We start from the raw sequence: 14,274 nt of genomic DNA, 5'->3' as shown, positions 1-14,274 counted from the left end.
TTACTCTCTAGTTCTAGGCAGTTTTCCTTAATAGTTTCTTGAATATCAGGGCAATTTTCCTTAATAGTTTCTTGAAAGGTGATGTCTAAACTCTTTTCTTTTGACCATGGATTTCAAGTAGTTGAATAATTTTAAAATTATCTTTTTTTTTTTTTTTTTCTGAGGCTGGGGTTAAATGACTTGCCCAGGGTCACACAGCTAGGAAGTGTTAAGTGTCTGAGACCAGATTTGAACTCTGGTCCTCCTGAATTCAGGGCTGGTGCTCTATCCACTGTGCCACCTAACTGCCCCAAAATTATCTTTTCTCTATCTATTTTCCAGGTTATTGTTTTTTCAATGAGATATTTCACATGATATATTTTTTCATTGTTTTGATTTTCTTTTATTATTTTTTGATTTCTCATAAAAGTTATTAACTTCCATTTGCTCAATTCTAATTTTTAAGGAATTTTTTCTTCAGTTAACTTTTGTACCTTCTTTTCCATTTCATCAAATCTGCTTTTTAAGGCATTTCTCTTCACTGACTTTTTATATTTCCTTTTTATCACTTAACCTATTCTGTTTTTAGGTGTTATTTTCTTCAGTATTTTTTTTGTGTCTCCTTTGCTTTTTTCCATGATTTTCTTGCATTACTATTGATTCTCTTCCCAATTTTTCCTCTACCTTTCTTATTTGATTTTCAAAATCCTTCTGTGGCCAGAGTCCAAACTACAATTTTCTTGGCGGCTTTAGATAGATGAGTTTTGACTTTGTTATTTTGTCCTGAGTGTGTTTGGTCTTTCTTGTCACCACAGTAATTTTCTATGGTCAAAATTTGTTTGCTAATTTCCTCTTGACTTTTAATTCTTTATTAAAGTGGTGCTCTGTTTCCAGGGTGGAGAATATCCTCTCCCAAGCTTCAGGAGTTTTGTGCAGCTGTTTTCAGTGATACTTTTGGGACCTACAAATTTTTAGTTCTTCCAAGGTAGTATGATCTAAGAAGAGAAGTTTTCTGCTATCTTGGCCTATGCTCTAGTCTGTGAATGTCCACAAGAACTCTTTTCCACTTTGGAACTGTGAGGAGAAGCTCTACTCTACTGGTGTGCTAATTAATACTCCTCCCTACTCTCAGAATGATTACAACCCATATCCAAGTATAAGCAAAGCAAGCAAGTCCTGCCTCAGTGCTAGCAAAGAAACTTTTGTAATCTCCTTCTGACCAGTTGTTTGATCCCTTTACTATCTCTAGGTTGAGAGCTTCAGTAGCAACCACCAATACTGCGAATTCTTTGGTTCCCAAGACCTCCACTTTCACTATATTTCAAGAGACCTTTTCTTCTGTCTTTTTAAGCTATATTGGACTGGAAAATTGTTTCACTCTGTCTTTTCTGGGTTCTGCTATTATAGAATTATTTAAAGTCATTGTTTAAAGATATATGAAGGGGCTTGGGGGAAAGCTCAGACAAGTATTTATCTTTCCTCTGCCATTTTGGCTCTATCACTTGGGATGCTATTTAAAAGAGGTTTAGGTTTTCTAAGAAGTCAAAATCAGGGGAGTGAATTCCAGGCATGCAACATGGCCTGAGCAAAGGAATGGAAATAGGAGATAGAATATTGTGTGTGAAGAACAGCAAAAAAGCCAGTTTGGTCAGACCATAGAGCATAGTAAGACTGGAAAGGTAGGTTGGAGTCAGGCTGTGAAGGGTTTTTAAAATGACAGAGAAGTTTATATTTGGTTCTTTTTGAATTTAATGAGTAGGGGAATGCCATATTATTTAGGACTATCAATTTGGCAATCATGTAGAAGAAAAGAGAAAGATATGTCAGGGAGAACACCTTAGCTGATCCATACCAATTTTATGGGATTAACAGGATAATATATAATTTGTAACCATGTGATAAATGAGGAAATTCAGGTTCAGAAAGATTAAGTGATATGAATAACATATGATTATTATTAATAGCTAACAATAATAGCTAATGTTTCTATAGCGTCTTAAGGCAAACAAAACATTTCTTTACAACTCTATTTATATATAACAAGTATTAACTTGTTAGTTTCTTAGACAACTCTTGGGCAACTCTTAAAGACTTTTAAAGTCATAGAACCCAGGATGTTCTGAGGCCACAGCTAGGATCAAGAAGGGGAAACTATATTATTTTTTAAAAGGCAGTAGGAATTCTGTAAAGTTGTTACATAAATTTTCTTTTCATTCATCATCACAGGAGCTACATATATTTGAAAAATCATAATATGCAAGGCTTATTATTTATTCATTCTATACAAGAATGTGTGTGTGTGTGTGTGTGTGTGTGTGTGTGTGTGTGCACCAAATGAGATGAATCCATTGCAGTAACTGCCGCTTCCCCAACAGTCCTTAGTCCATAGATTAGGAATTTCCTTTCTACAAGCAATTAAACATCTAATAACAATTTGAACTTGATAAAAGATTTTAGGTTTGCTTTGAACCTTTGAAATTGAGAGTATTTTAATAATGGAGGTTCTGCAAGGCCTTCTCTAACTATTCCAATGCTGAGAATTCTCTCCTCTCTCAGTTCAGTGTTCCAGCATTTAGTCAGCAGCTATGTAATCTTATGTGATATGGTATCAATATAACCGTGCACATAATTATAGGTAGTCTTATATTCTTTTTTAATTAATTCATGTGTACTAGTCCTTTCTTCCCAATTAGAATATTAATTCCTTTAGGACAAGGACAATATCTAATACTTATTTTATATTTTCCCACAAGTCCTAGCACAGTGATTGACACATAGAAGGCTCTTAGTGATAATGTGTAGTCTGCCTGGGTTGAGAGAAGAAAGTACCATATCTTTCTCCCCCAAATAAGGTTTTAGCAGCAAATGTTAACTAGAAAACTTAGGGGAGCCCATTGTAGCCTATGAGCTATGAGTAATAAGTTATGCTATTTCAGTGCATAAAAATGGTATCTAGCTAATATAGTTATAGGAGGACAGTTTCATCAATGAATGTAAGATGGGTCTCAATTTTATTGCCTTAGATTAGAATGTTGGCATTTAGGTGTATGGGGGAAAGAAGCAGTTGCATTTTTGTGGAATTTCTGAGGATTTTTATTTATTTTCACTATTTGTTCTGATCTAACCTGCCAGCTGGGATGGTAAAATGGGGAGAAGGTAATTGTATTGTTTCTTCACTTTCTTTTCCTCAAATAATCCCATCAACTGTGATTTTGCTTTATACTCACTTAAAACAGGAGTCAGTTGTTTTGAACTCATAAACTTATGACAGCACACTCAGCTAGGCCAAATATTTGTATAGGAGTTGATTAGAATGTACCTTTTGGAGACAGAAATTCAACTCTATTATTGCAGAGCAAGGCAAACTTGGAAAAGGGAAATCTATTTGGAAGCATTAATGATGTGGTTAATAATCAGGTCACAAAACAAAAAAGATATCAGAACACACCAGTTGGGCGGAGAGAAGCCATTCATGTATATATGAGGAAAGAACTGTATACACAAGGACATCTTCAAAATATATACAAAGAAAAAACTACTGCTTTTCCTACAGTGTGAATTTATTTTTGAATTATTTTATCCTGAATAAGCTAACAGAATTTTGCAATCAAAATGGAAAATTTTCCAGTATTACTTTTTTTTGGTTATGATACCAGATGTAATTATCTGGTTTCTTTATGTGAGAACGATTTTGTTTGGCTACTGGAAATGAAAACTATGCTTTTAAATAGTGACCTGGTATTTCATCAGGAAGGTAGAATGCAGTATCCTTAGCTTCAGTATTTTGTAGAATCACAAGTTGGTTTGGGTATGCTCTAGTTATCAGTATGATGTCATGAAAAGTTTGAGGGGTGTACAGTAAGAGATCTGGGTTAGAGTCCTATCTGCTTTACTTTTGACTTGTGTTAAAGTCAATATCTCTGAGACACTACTCATTTATAAAATGAAGGAGTTATAAACTGACTTATAGAGCTCCTTCCAGTTTTAAATTTAAAAAAGGGAATGAATTTGAAAAATAAGACTGTGGAAAATGACTGATCCTTTCAGGATGCCATAGAAAGAAGCACCTCAGAGATGAAATTCCTAACCTATTACCTATAAGTATATACAAAGAAAGAACTAAGCACAAATATGAAGATTTTCTTCATGGGTGAATGATAAGATAAAGGAAACCAGGACAGAAGAGTCATAGGAAAGATAGTGCATATATGGAGCCATAGTTCAGAGAAGTGGTTGAAAGCACGTTTTGTGATAACCCATATTCTTTGTCATATTTATAGATGAGAGACAGAGACACATAGACTGAGAGAGATAGAAGCACTGAGACACACAGAGAGATAAAGACATACTGCCAATGAGGAACTGTGTATGGGTAACTGGAGGGCAATTCCCCAGCCGCCCTGTCATTCTTGGCCAGTGCAGAGATGGAGAGTATAGTTTGCCTGAAGATAATTTTGCTTAATCTTGTCAATCTTCCAGGATAGACAAAGATCAAGTCACTCAAAACCTTAATTAGGCTATATAATCTAATAATGGATTGCCAGATTAGTTGAGAGCATACTAGAGAGAAGTGACTGCAGTAGAACTGACTTTCCTTAAGTGGTCCCTCTACCAAGGAGATCACCTTTCTCTTGGCTGACATTTATATGAAGGAGGTAACATAGAGAAATAGCCAATGAGGGCATCTCCTGAGCTGTACAGGCTTTCAGTAATGAGTCCAGGCAGGTTCTTTTCACTATGCCAGAGGGAGAGGGGAAAGGAGAAAGGGAGAGGAAGGGGGAGGGAGAAAAGGGAGGAAAACAGACAGAGAGAATATTTGTTAGGTTCTTATTATGTATCAGACACTGTGCTAAATATGGAAGATGCAAATACAAGCAAGAAAGACAGTCTCTGCCCTCTTGAAGTTTCTATTTGAATGTAAGACAATTCATAAAGGGATTCCAGAAAAGGAAGGTTGCTCAAGGAAACAGTGACTAGAGAGGAGAGAAGTGGTATTGGAAGCTGGACCTCAGCAAGATAAAATGAAAGCTTGTTTAAATTAAATTTAAATTAAAACTCATTCAGAACTGGAGGACACAAGGATAGAGTTGAAGGTTCTAGTAAGCACCAGATTAGGATTATGGATAAAGTGCCCTATCAGAGTTCAGACAACCAGAAGTGAAGGCTGTTTTGTGGCTCTGGATTAAGAAGTAATTTAGAGCTGAATCAAGCCACAGAAATCCAAGAGGCCCAAAAGAGCAAACGCAATAGAGGTGGAAAGCAGAAAATAACTAGGTTCCACAAAATCCCTGAGAGCTGCAGACTTGCAAGAAAACTTGTTTTCAACATCACCTGGTAGAAACTGGAAGAGCTGAGAATCAATGTGCCATCACAAAGTAGGTGCAGCCAGGAGACAGGCCAAAGGGACTCACAAACCTTTGAAGTACACTTATTGGTGATGTTACACAGATTCATGGGGTATTATAACTGGCAGATGAGTCACAAGGCAGAGAATAGAGAGGATAGATTGATTACTATGTGCTAACCACAGTGATTGGCACCCACAGTTGATTGTCAATGCTGTTTAACATATTTTAAAGGTACCCGAAAAGATCAAAGCTGACCTGCTGTCAGACCTCTTGGGGGAGTCTACTCTCTCAGTGATTTACTGCATACCAAGTATCAAATTAAGTTGCATCATAAAATGTTAATACATGGTGTTTCCAGGTAGGAGGTAGGAGAACAATTAATGGTTATTTGAACTACATTTACGGAGTGATCAAAGCTAAGATATACTGGGTAATAGAATGATGTTCCAGAAATCAAAGTATAAGTATTGCCTCTGACATTGACTTGCTGTGACATGGTGGCAACTCATTTGATCTCCTGGGCCCTCCTGGGCCACCTCAGTTCCTTCATTTATAAAACGACAGAGATGGACTAGGAAATCTTTAAATTCCCCTAACTCTAGAATTCTATGCCCAGTTTAGGATTCGATTATTCTCTCACTATTAAGAGTATGAGGTCTGCTTAGAAATAATGCAGTCTACGTGATACACAAAAAACTGTTATTTAGGAACAAAGGAGCCAGCAGCCATTTCCATCTGCATGCTGCAGGATTGTGTCTTGGAGAGCTGAGGCCAGAAGTAACAAAGCTAGCCCAAGTTAGCCAGGGTTTTGGTCCCAGGTGTTGATATCTATGGGGATCCTGATTCTTCCCCCATCCCATTAGGTGATGCCATCTGACCAGCCTAGCTCTTCACTCAGCCCTTGGGTCCCTAACGTGCAGTATTTTGCAATCTTCCCTTTGTTAGGGCTTGCCCTGACACAGAGATAAAATGTTCCTGATGTTCTACCTGGCCTGGGGACAAATTCCATGTGGAATAGAGATCAAGAGCAAAAGAAGCACAAGCAGCCACCACTTCCTCCTCAAGACCAGGATAAATTTATCTTTACTGACTTGCCCATGTTCTAGTAAGTCTTAAAAATGAAATTTAGAGCTTTTTAAATGAATTTTTCTAGTAGGGCAGTTAAAAATAAAGTATGTAGGAAGAGAGTTCATTAAACTTTTCTAAGACCAATTATTCTTCATCTAATTTCCTCATTTTTGTTGAGGGCGCCATAGACTTTCAGTCATACAGGATTACATCCTTAGCTCATTCTTTCCCTATACTTCCTAATCTAAAGAGTTACCAAGTTATATTTATTCTATTTCCATAGAATCTTTAGCATGGTGTATTTAAAATGTATTGTAAACCTTAGAGCACTTTATAAATTTGAATGGTGATGACAAGGACTTGCCCATTCCTCTCTACTACAGTAAGCCATCACCCTAGTTTCAGCCTTTATCACCTCTTCCTTGGACTACCTGCTTCTGCTTTTTCCAATCCATCCTTTATAGAGACACAGCAGCTAAAATAATCGTACTAAAGCATTTATTTAAACATGGCAATGCTGCTGCTCAAAAATTTTCAATGGCTCCCTATTCCATCTGAAAGAAATAACTGGCCTTTAAGTCTCCCCTTGATCTGGTTCTAACCCATCTTTCCAGACAATTCACCTTATACCTTTTCACAATTCTTTGTTGCAAACTGGATTATTAGTTCTTCATATTCCATATTCCATATTTGTGCCTCTGTATTAATTATCTCCCATATATGGAAAATAGTCTCTCTTCATCTTGTCATTTAGGAATTTTTTAACTTCCTTCACAGACCCTTACCAACTGTGTGACTCTGGCTAGGCTAATCACTAGATCTCTCTCTCCTACCTCGAAAGGTGGTTGTGAATTTCAAATAAGATAATATTTGGAAAACAATTTGCACAGTGCCTGGCACATAGTAGGTATTTAATAAATGATTTTCCCTTTCTCCTCCCCTTTTATTTTAAGTGCCACATTCTACTCAAAATCTTTCCTGAATCTCACTAAAACCCCTAGTTAGTGCTTGTCTCCTCCTTCTCAAATTTCGTTACAGTTGTTTCATGTTTCTTGAGGCAATGTTTATTTTTGTCCTTGTACCCAAGCTATTGGGTCTTAGGGGACAATACTTTGTATGTGTGAACCTCTGTGTATGTATCTATATATCTGTGTATAGCTGCTTAATAACTGTTTGTTGAACTGAATCAACTACCAGCAGGTTAGTAGTCGCTTAAAGATGTAAAGCTTAAAAATTTTAATTATAAATTGATTTTATTCACATAGATGTAAAACTAATATCCAAAAAACATTCAATTTCTATATTAAGCTTAAAGGTAAGTGATATGGATAGCTAAGACTTTGATTTAGACATGAAGAGTTATTCTATAAACAAATAAGGAGAATGTGGAGTAGTTTACTTGTCAAATCTATGGATAAGAAAAGAATTTATGATCAAACAAGATATAGCAGATATAGCAAGCATTACAAGATGCAAAATGGATAATTTTGATTATGTTAAATTAAAAAGGTTTTATACAAACAAATGTGCATTTAATCACCAAAGTTTCCAGCCAATTTCTCTGATAAAGGTCTCATTTCCCAGATATATAGAGCAAATTTACAAGAATACAAGTCATTCTCCAATTGATAAATGATCAAAGCATTTGAATACAAGGTTTTGCAAAGGTGAATGTTGAAAACCATCTTGAAATGTACTTGAAAAAATAAAATACTATTTAAAATGAAAAAAGGAAAAAAGTATTTGTGTGAAAGCAAATTGAAGGAGAAATCAGTCAATTAAGCATTTGTCTGTTAAATTCTTGATATGTGCCAAGCCTGGAACATACACACAAAAGTAATATAAAGTGATTGGTTGGAGGCAGGATACTCTCTGAATTTTCATGATTCTATCTCAGTCTTAGTCTCCTTTACTATATCATCATCCATATCATGCTTCATACTTATGAGTATTCTCCAAGGCTCTGTCCTAGATCCTCTTCTATCTTCATACTTCATTTAGCAATCTCATTTGCTTCAGTGGGTCTTTGTACAGATGATTCCTGAATCTATATATGTATTTTTAGTTTCTCTTGAACTCTAGCCTTATATCACCAACAGCCTATCAGACATTTAGATGTTTAATAGATATCTCAAACTCAGTACATCCAAAGTTGAACTCATTATTTTACTTTCTAAAACCACCTTTATTTCTGAACTTCCTTATTTCTGCTACATCACTATAACTTAGATTCAAAGTCTCAGGGTCATTCTCAATTCCTCATTTTCATTAATGCCATATATCCCATTTGGTTTTCAAATTTTATTATTTCTACCTACACAGCATCTTTCAAACACCTTCCCTTTCTCTGCACTTGACAACACTATTACCTTTTTCAAGCCATTATTACCTGGATTATTGTTGTTGTTTTCTAATTAGTGTCTCTTCCTCAAGTCTGTCCCCAGTCCAGTATATTTTCTGCATAATTGGCAAAGTAATTTTGCTAAAAGATAGATCTGATCACATCCCTCTCTCAAATGGAAGTCCAGTGGATTACTATGGCTTCTAGGATCAAATATAAAATTTTCTGTTGGTATTTAAATTCTTGATTAATATGGCCTTAACATACCTTTCCAGATTTATTACATATTACTTGCCTGCAAGTAAGTTTGCAAAATCAGAATTTAAATCCAGATCTTGTAAATTCAAATCTAGTGTTCTTTTTTAACCACACTAAAGCTACTTATAAAAGTTTAGGAACAAAGCTTATTCATTTAGAAATTTTCCTCTATTATGTATTTCCCTTCTACCTTCAAGTGTGAGGAATTAAAAGGTTTCCATTTCTTATAATTTCTCATCAATAAATATAATCACAGCTGATCTGTGAAAAAAATTCTTAGCAGCAGAAGCTTCTCCTGTCTACACAAAATCTAAGACATAGAGGCCATTCCTTCTGACCAACAAAGACTCATCTTTGCAGAGAACCAGCCAGAAGATAACCATACTCAGTCTAACTTTAACATCCAGAAAGTATCCACCCTCTATCTAGTCTTGCATCTTAGAGCTGGGATGAGGATCTTTATTAAGATTCTTGATAGGTAAGACCATCACCTTGGAGGTAGAGCCCAGTGACACTATATTTAACTATATTTGTTTCCATGGCAATCTTTTAGGAAATTATTTGCTAATTTTTTCATTTAACTCTCTTCTCCATCTCATCCTTCTTCTATTTCCTTTATGCTCTCTTCATTATTCACTTGTCACCTATTATAAATATGCTTATCCCAGCCAAAGAAGTGAGATTATTGCTTCCTCTTTCTTTATTGTTGTTTCAAATTTCTATGCACAATATTGAACATTTACTGTTCCATTAGTGAATCCCTTGTACTATATCAAAAAAGATAGGCTCTTTACTGTGTTTTTATTTGCTTATGAAATCTCAAAGACGAATCCCAAAGCATAAATTTTCTATTTGCTAATTTCTGTCCAAAATTATTCTCCCTCAAAGTTCTATATAAAACAAGTAGCACCAATAGATAGATCTGGGGCTGGAGGAAGGGAAGTTCTGTGAACTTGGATGGGAAAAACATGACATCTTTATTTTCACTAATCTCCAATTGAAATTTAGAATTTTTTTCATTTATGATTTTCCCCTGTTATTCTGAGAAAGGATCCAAAGGCATCAAAAGACTGACAAAGACCCCCAAAAGGTAAAGAATCCATGATATGAATATAGAGCCCCTTTCCTTTAGCAGTTACTTAATAAATAGTTGCTTAATGAATTGAAATAAATTGAATCATGAAAGATATATTACCTCATAACAAGAAGCATTACCAGACTCAAGTGGATCTGTTTTCTCCTCTTATTCTTGATAGAAGTTCCTATTGTTTCAGAGTGATAAATGGCAGCTCTGACAGTCTATAAAATCTATTTATCAACCCCTAGAAAGCTATAGAAATCTCTGTTAGTAAATGTATTTTTAGTACTCACCTTTAAATCCTACTTACTTTCTCCTCTGACGCAGGGCAGATCTGTGTTGAGAGCAGCCTTAGACAGCTGGATTTATCACTCTTAAATTGTCAGAAAGCCAAGTTTTCTTTGGAAGGCATGAGCACTCGTGTAAGAATGGGTGTGGGAGATGGAGAAAAGGAATGAGTGAGAAAGTGTGTGTGTGTGTGTGTGTGTGTGTGTGTGTGTGTATGTTGAACAGATCAGTTTCGTTGAAAAATTTCCCGTTTCCTTAGAAAAATCCAGAATATAATTTTTACTCAATTTAGTAAGTATTTATTGTTGCTTAACATAAAACTACTCATTGTCTCCCTTCCCTTCCTTCTCCCACCGCTTTGTATAATTTAACAAGCATATAAAGTCACAGAATCTCTCATTTTTTAATATATTTCTCCCACCTCCAGCTTCCTGCCTGCCATTCTCTCTTTTCACTTCTGTACTTTGCAGGGAGAATTTGGGGTGGGGTGGGGTGGGGTGGGGTGGGGGAAACCCTTGAGATAACAGCTTATCTCTCTCTCTGTAGATTCATGAGTCAGAATTTTGCCAAGATGAGTCTTCTCCCTGAAGTGTAGACAATTCATTCTGAACTGAAGTTCAGAGAAGTGAATGAAATAGTGATTGGTCTAAGATGAATGAAATAGTGATTGGTCTAAGATAACCTAGCTATCTTTTGGCTAAACTGGACTTTGATTTCAGTTCTCCCTAGTTCTTGAGCATTCTGCTGTCACTTCTTCCCTCATAACTCACTCTTTCAGTTTACTCTCTCCCTAAGCCCTCACTTTTCCTTCTTCTCACCTCAGATGTCACTTATTTGTCACCAAGATTAAAAGTATTTGTCTCCCCCCTCACCTCCTTCCCTTACCTCCTTCTCATATTCTTCAACCTTTCCTTTCTCCCTTCTTCTTTCCCTTCCTCTTCTCTCTCTTCTTCTTTTTCTTCTCCTCTCCTATTGTTGAAATCTAAGACACCCCAACAATGTTAGGTGCCACAGGTATGACAAAACAATTCACAAGGTCAATTTGTCTCCATGTTGAGGGGCAAAGATTTATTTATTAATAGCTGGCTAAGTTCCAAAAAAAAAAAAAAAAAAAAAACTTAGCAAGAAACCAGGAAGGTAAATTTCAATTCACAAGCTCAATTTATCTCCAAGTTAGGGGGCAAATATTTATTTATGATACTAATAACCAGCTAATCTCCAGACAAACTTGGCAAGAAATCAGTTTGCAAGAAGGTAAATTTATAGGGAAAAGTAAGAGAGACTGGTACTTCTTGTCACTGATATGGAGGTCCAACTCTGACTTTGTGTGCAGGTGCAGTACCCATAGTCCTCTGGGCATAGCTGAGAAGTAGGAGGGAGGAAGGGGAACATCACCAGATCAAATAGCAGGCACCCAATTTTGTTCTATACCCACTAACTTTACGTTAAACTTTAACTTGCTCATTAGTTTCAGAAAGTCCATTATCACTCACCATCAGGCTGTTATCTAACAGCCTGATCTATTTGTGGGTTCAGCATCCTCTTCAGATAGATTAAATTGGGACAGGATAGCCTAAGGAAATACATTTCTAACTAGATTACTCCCAAGGTGAGGTGGCTTTGTTACAATCTCCTTCAGAGCTGCACCATATTTCATTTCATCTGGGGTTATCTCCAGTCTTCTTGCCGCTGCCCCAGATGACTCTGGAGGGGAAAGCAAGGCAGATGACCTTGCCCAGCTCTCTCTCACTTAAATCCAATTCACTTGCAGGTCATGGAATCACTTCCCTGAAGCTATGGTCCTCTTAGAGAACAAAGGACAAACAACAACTATATCACCATTCCTATCCTTCCCTCCATTTTTCTTTCCTCTCTTCCCTGGAGTAGATAATGCAGCGATGGAAACAAGCAAATAAGCCATGGAGTCTACCAAGGTGAGCATCAGAGGGCTGTGATATTCTCCAAAATAATCATGTACCTGACAGACAAATTGACAAATACCAGTGAAAAGTATAAACTTCTAGAATATATGAACAAACTGACTAGCTTGAAGATCTAGAAATGAAACATACTGCAATAAATGTAAACAGAAACCTAAACCAGAAATAATCAGCCCTGCAGTCCTATCTGGATGTCATCATTTTCACTGAGGAATGAGTAGTAGCTTTTGAACAGTAAGTCTATAAATTAGATACAGACATTAGAGAGGTGAAGAAAGAACTCAAGTATAAAGAATGTAACTACAAGAATGTTTCATAAGAGTTGCAATGTGTAGGCTGGATCATGTCAAACTTCTGTGTTTCCGTTCCATAAAAGGAAGTGGTCCTGCTGACCCAAGGAGAATTCCAGTCCCTCCGTTAGTTGCTCTGTATAAATATAGCTACTCCTTGATATTTCCTAAAACTGTATTCCCTGGAAATTCATCTTATTGTGTGCTTCATTGTGTGCCCTGGAACAAGGCTCAGCAATAAGAAGCAATCCTGTCTAGAGCAGACATAGCTGAGAGATTTTGTCTTTTCCATCTTTCCCTTCCCTTAGGATTCCACCTTTGACTCTTTTTCTGAATGTGCCTCTATTTCCTTCATAACCTGTTCTTGAACGTAATAAATACTGATATATGACCCTCAAATAAAGATTGAAACCATTTGGCTTAAGCTTTTATTTCTGTACATCACTATAGTCCTTTATTCTACATCATCAATCCTTTCATGATACTCTGATGTCTCATAAAAATATTCTTTTTCTTAAAAAACTAAACTTTGTTCTGGCTTTTATCCCTTCCTATCTCATGCAAACACTCCCATGACCCAAAATTCATTAAAGTCACAAGCCCTGGACTGGTTTGGAAGAGAAAAAAAAATAATCAAACACCTGATTTTTATACAAATAGGTCCATTTCCTTTAAAAAAATTTGGGATACAGATTTAGTAGTGGTATTGTTGGGTTAAAGATATGCAGTTTTATAATTCTTTAAACATAGTTCCAAAATACTCTCCAGAATTGTAGGATCAGTTTATAACTCCATCAACAATGTATTCAGGTTCCAATTTTCCCACCTCTCCCCAATACTTCTTTTTCTCTCCTATTAGTGGTTCTGATAAGTGTGAAGTGGGACCTGAGTTGTTTTCATTTGTATTTTTTCAACTCAGTAGTGATTTAGAGCATTTTTAAATATGGCATTAAAAAACTTTGATTTCTTCATCTGAAAACTGTCTATTTATACCTTTTGACAATTTATCAACTAGGGAATGACTTATGTTTTTATAAATTTGACTCAGTTCTTTATATATTTGAGAAATATAACCCTTTTGTCAGAGAAACTTACTGTAAAAAATTTCCCTAGTCTTCTTTTCTTCTAATCTTGGCTGCATTTGTGCAAAAAATTTATGAGTTAATGTAATCAAAATTATTTATTTTACATCCCTCTCTTTCAGTCCTAAATTATTTCCTTATCCATAGATCCGACAAATATATCTTTCCATGTTTTCCCAATTTGCTTATGTTATACACCTCTATATTTAAATCATGTACATATTTTGACCTTATCTTGATATACAGTCTGAGATGTTGATCTATACCTAACTTGTGGCAAAATGTTTTCTAATTTTCTTAGCAGTTTTTTGTCAAAAAAAAAAAAAAAAAAAAAAAAGGAGTTCTTGTCCCCAAAAATTGGCTTTATGAATTTATTGAACACTGTATTACTATGGTCATTTATTACTGAATATTGTCTAGCTAATCTATTCCACTGATGACCACTCTCTTTCTTAGTCAATACCAGATTGTTTTCATGATTATTACTTTGTGTGAAATCTAGTATCATTAAGTCACCTTCCTTCACATTTTTTCCACTGATTCTTTTGATATTCTTGACCTTGTGTTCTTCCAAATGAATTTTATTATTATTTTTTCTGGTA

At 35.7% G+C, this 14,274-nt stretch overlaps 1 protein-coding gene across 6 annotated transcripts in view; it reads right to left on the bottom strand.

Annotated features, from left to right (window-relative positions):
• IL33 (interleukin 33) overlaps positions 1-14,274 on the bottom strand; it is a 160,199-nt gene that overhangs the window by 32,091 nt on the left and 113,834 nt on the right. For 2 of the 6 annotated variants that reach the window (XM_074282874.1, XM_074282875.1), the window contains exon 1: positions 10,366-10,544. The exons of 1 other annotated variant lie outside the window; for it this stretch is intronic. The gene's annotated coding sequence lies outside the window, so the exon portion shown is untranslated. Of the gene's footprint in view, positions 1-10,189; positions 10,288-10,365; positions 10,546-14,274 lie in introns of those variants that run through there. 3 more of the 6 variants (XM_074282876.1, XM_074282879.1, XM_074282880.1) reach the window with 3 other exon arrangements.

This window comes from Sminthopsis crassicaudata, chromosome 1 (assembly GCF_048593235.1).
Source record: "Sminthopsis crassicaudata isolate SCR6 chromosome 1, ASM4859323v1, whole genome shotgun sequence".
Taxonomy (NCBI): domain Eukaryota; kingdom Metazoa; phylum Chordata; class Mammalia; order Dasyuromorphia; family Dasyuridae; genus Sminthopsis; species Sminthopsis crassicaudata.
This window is presented reverse-complemented; position numbering and strand designations above follow the sequence as displayed.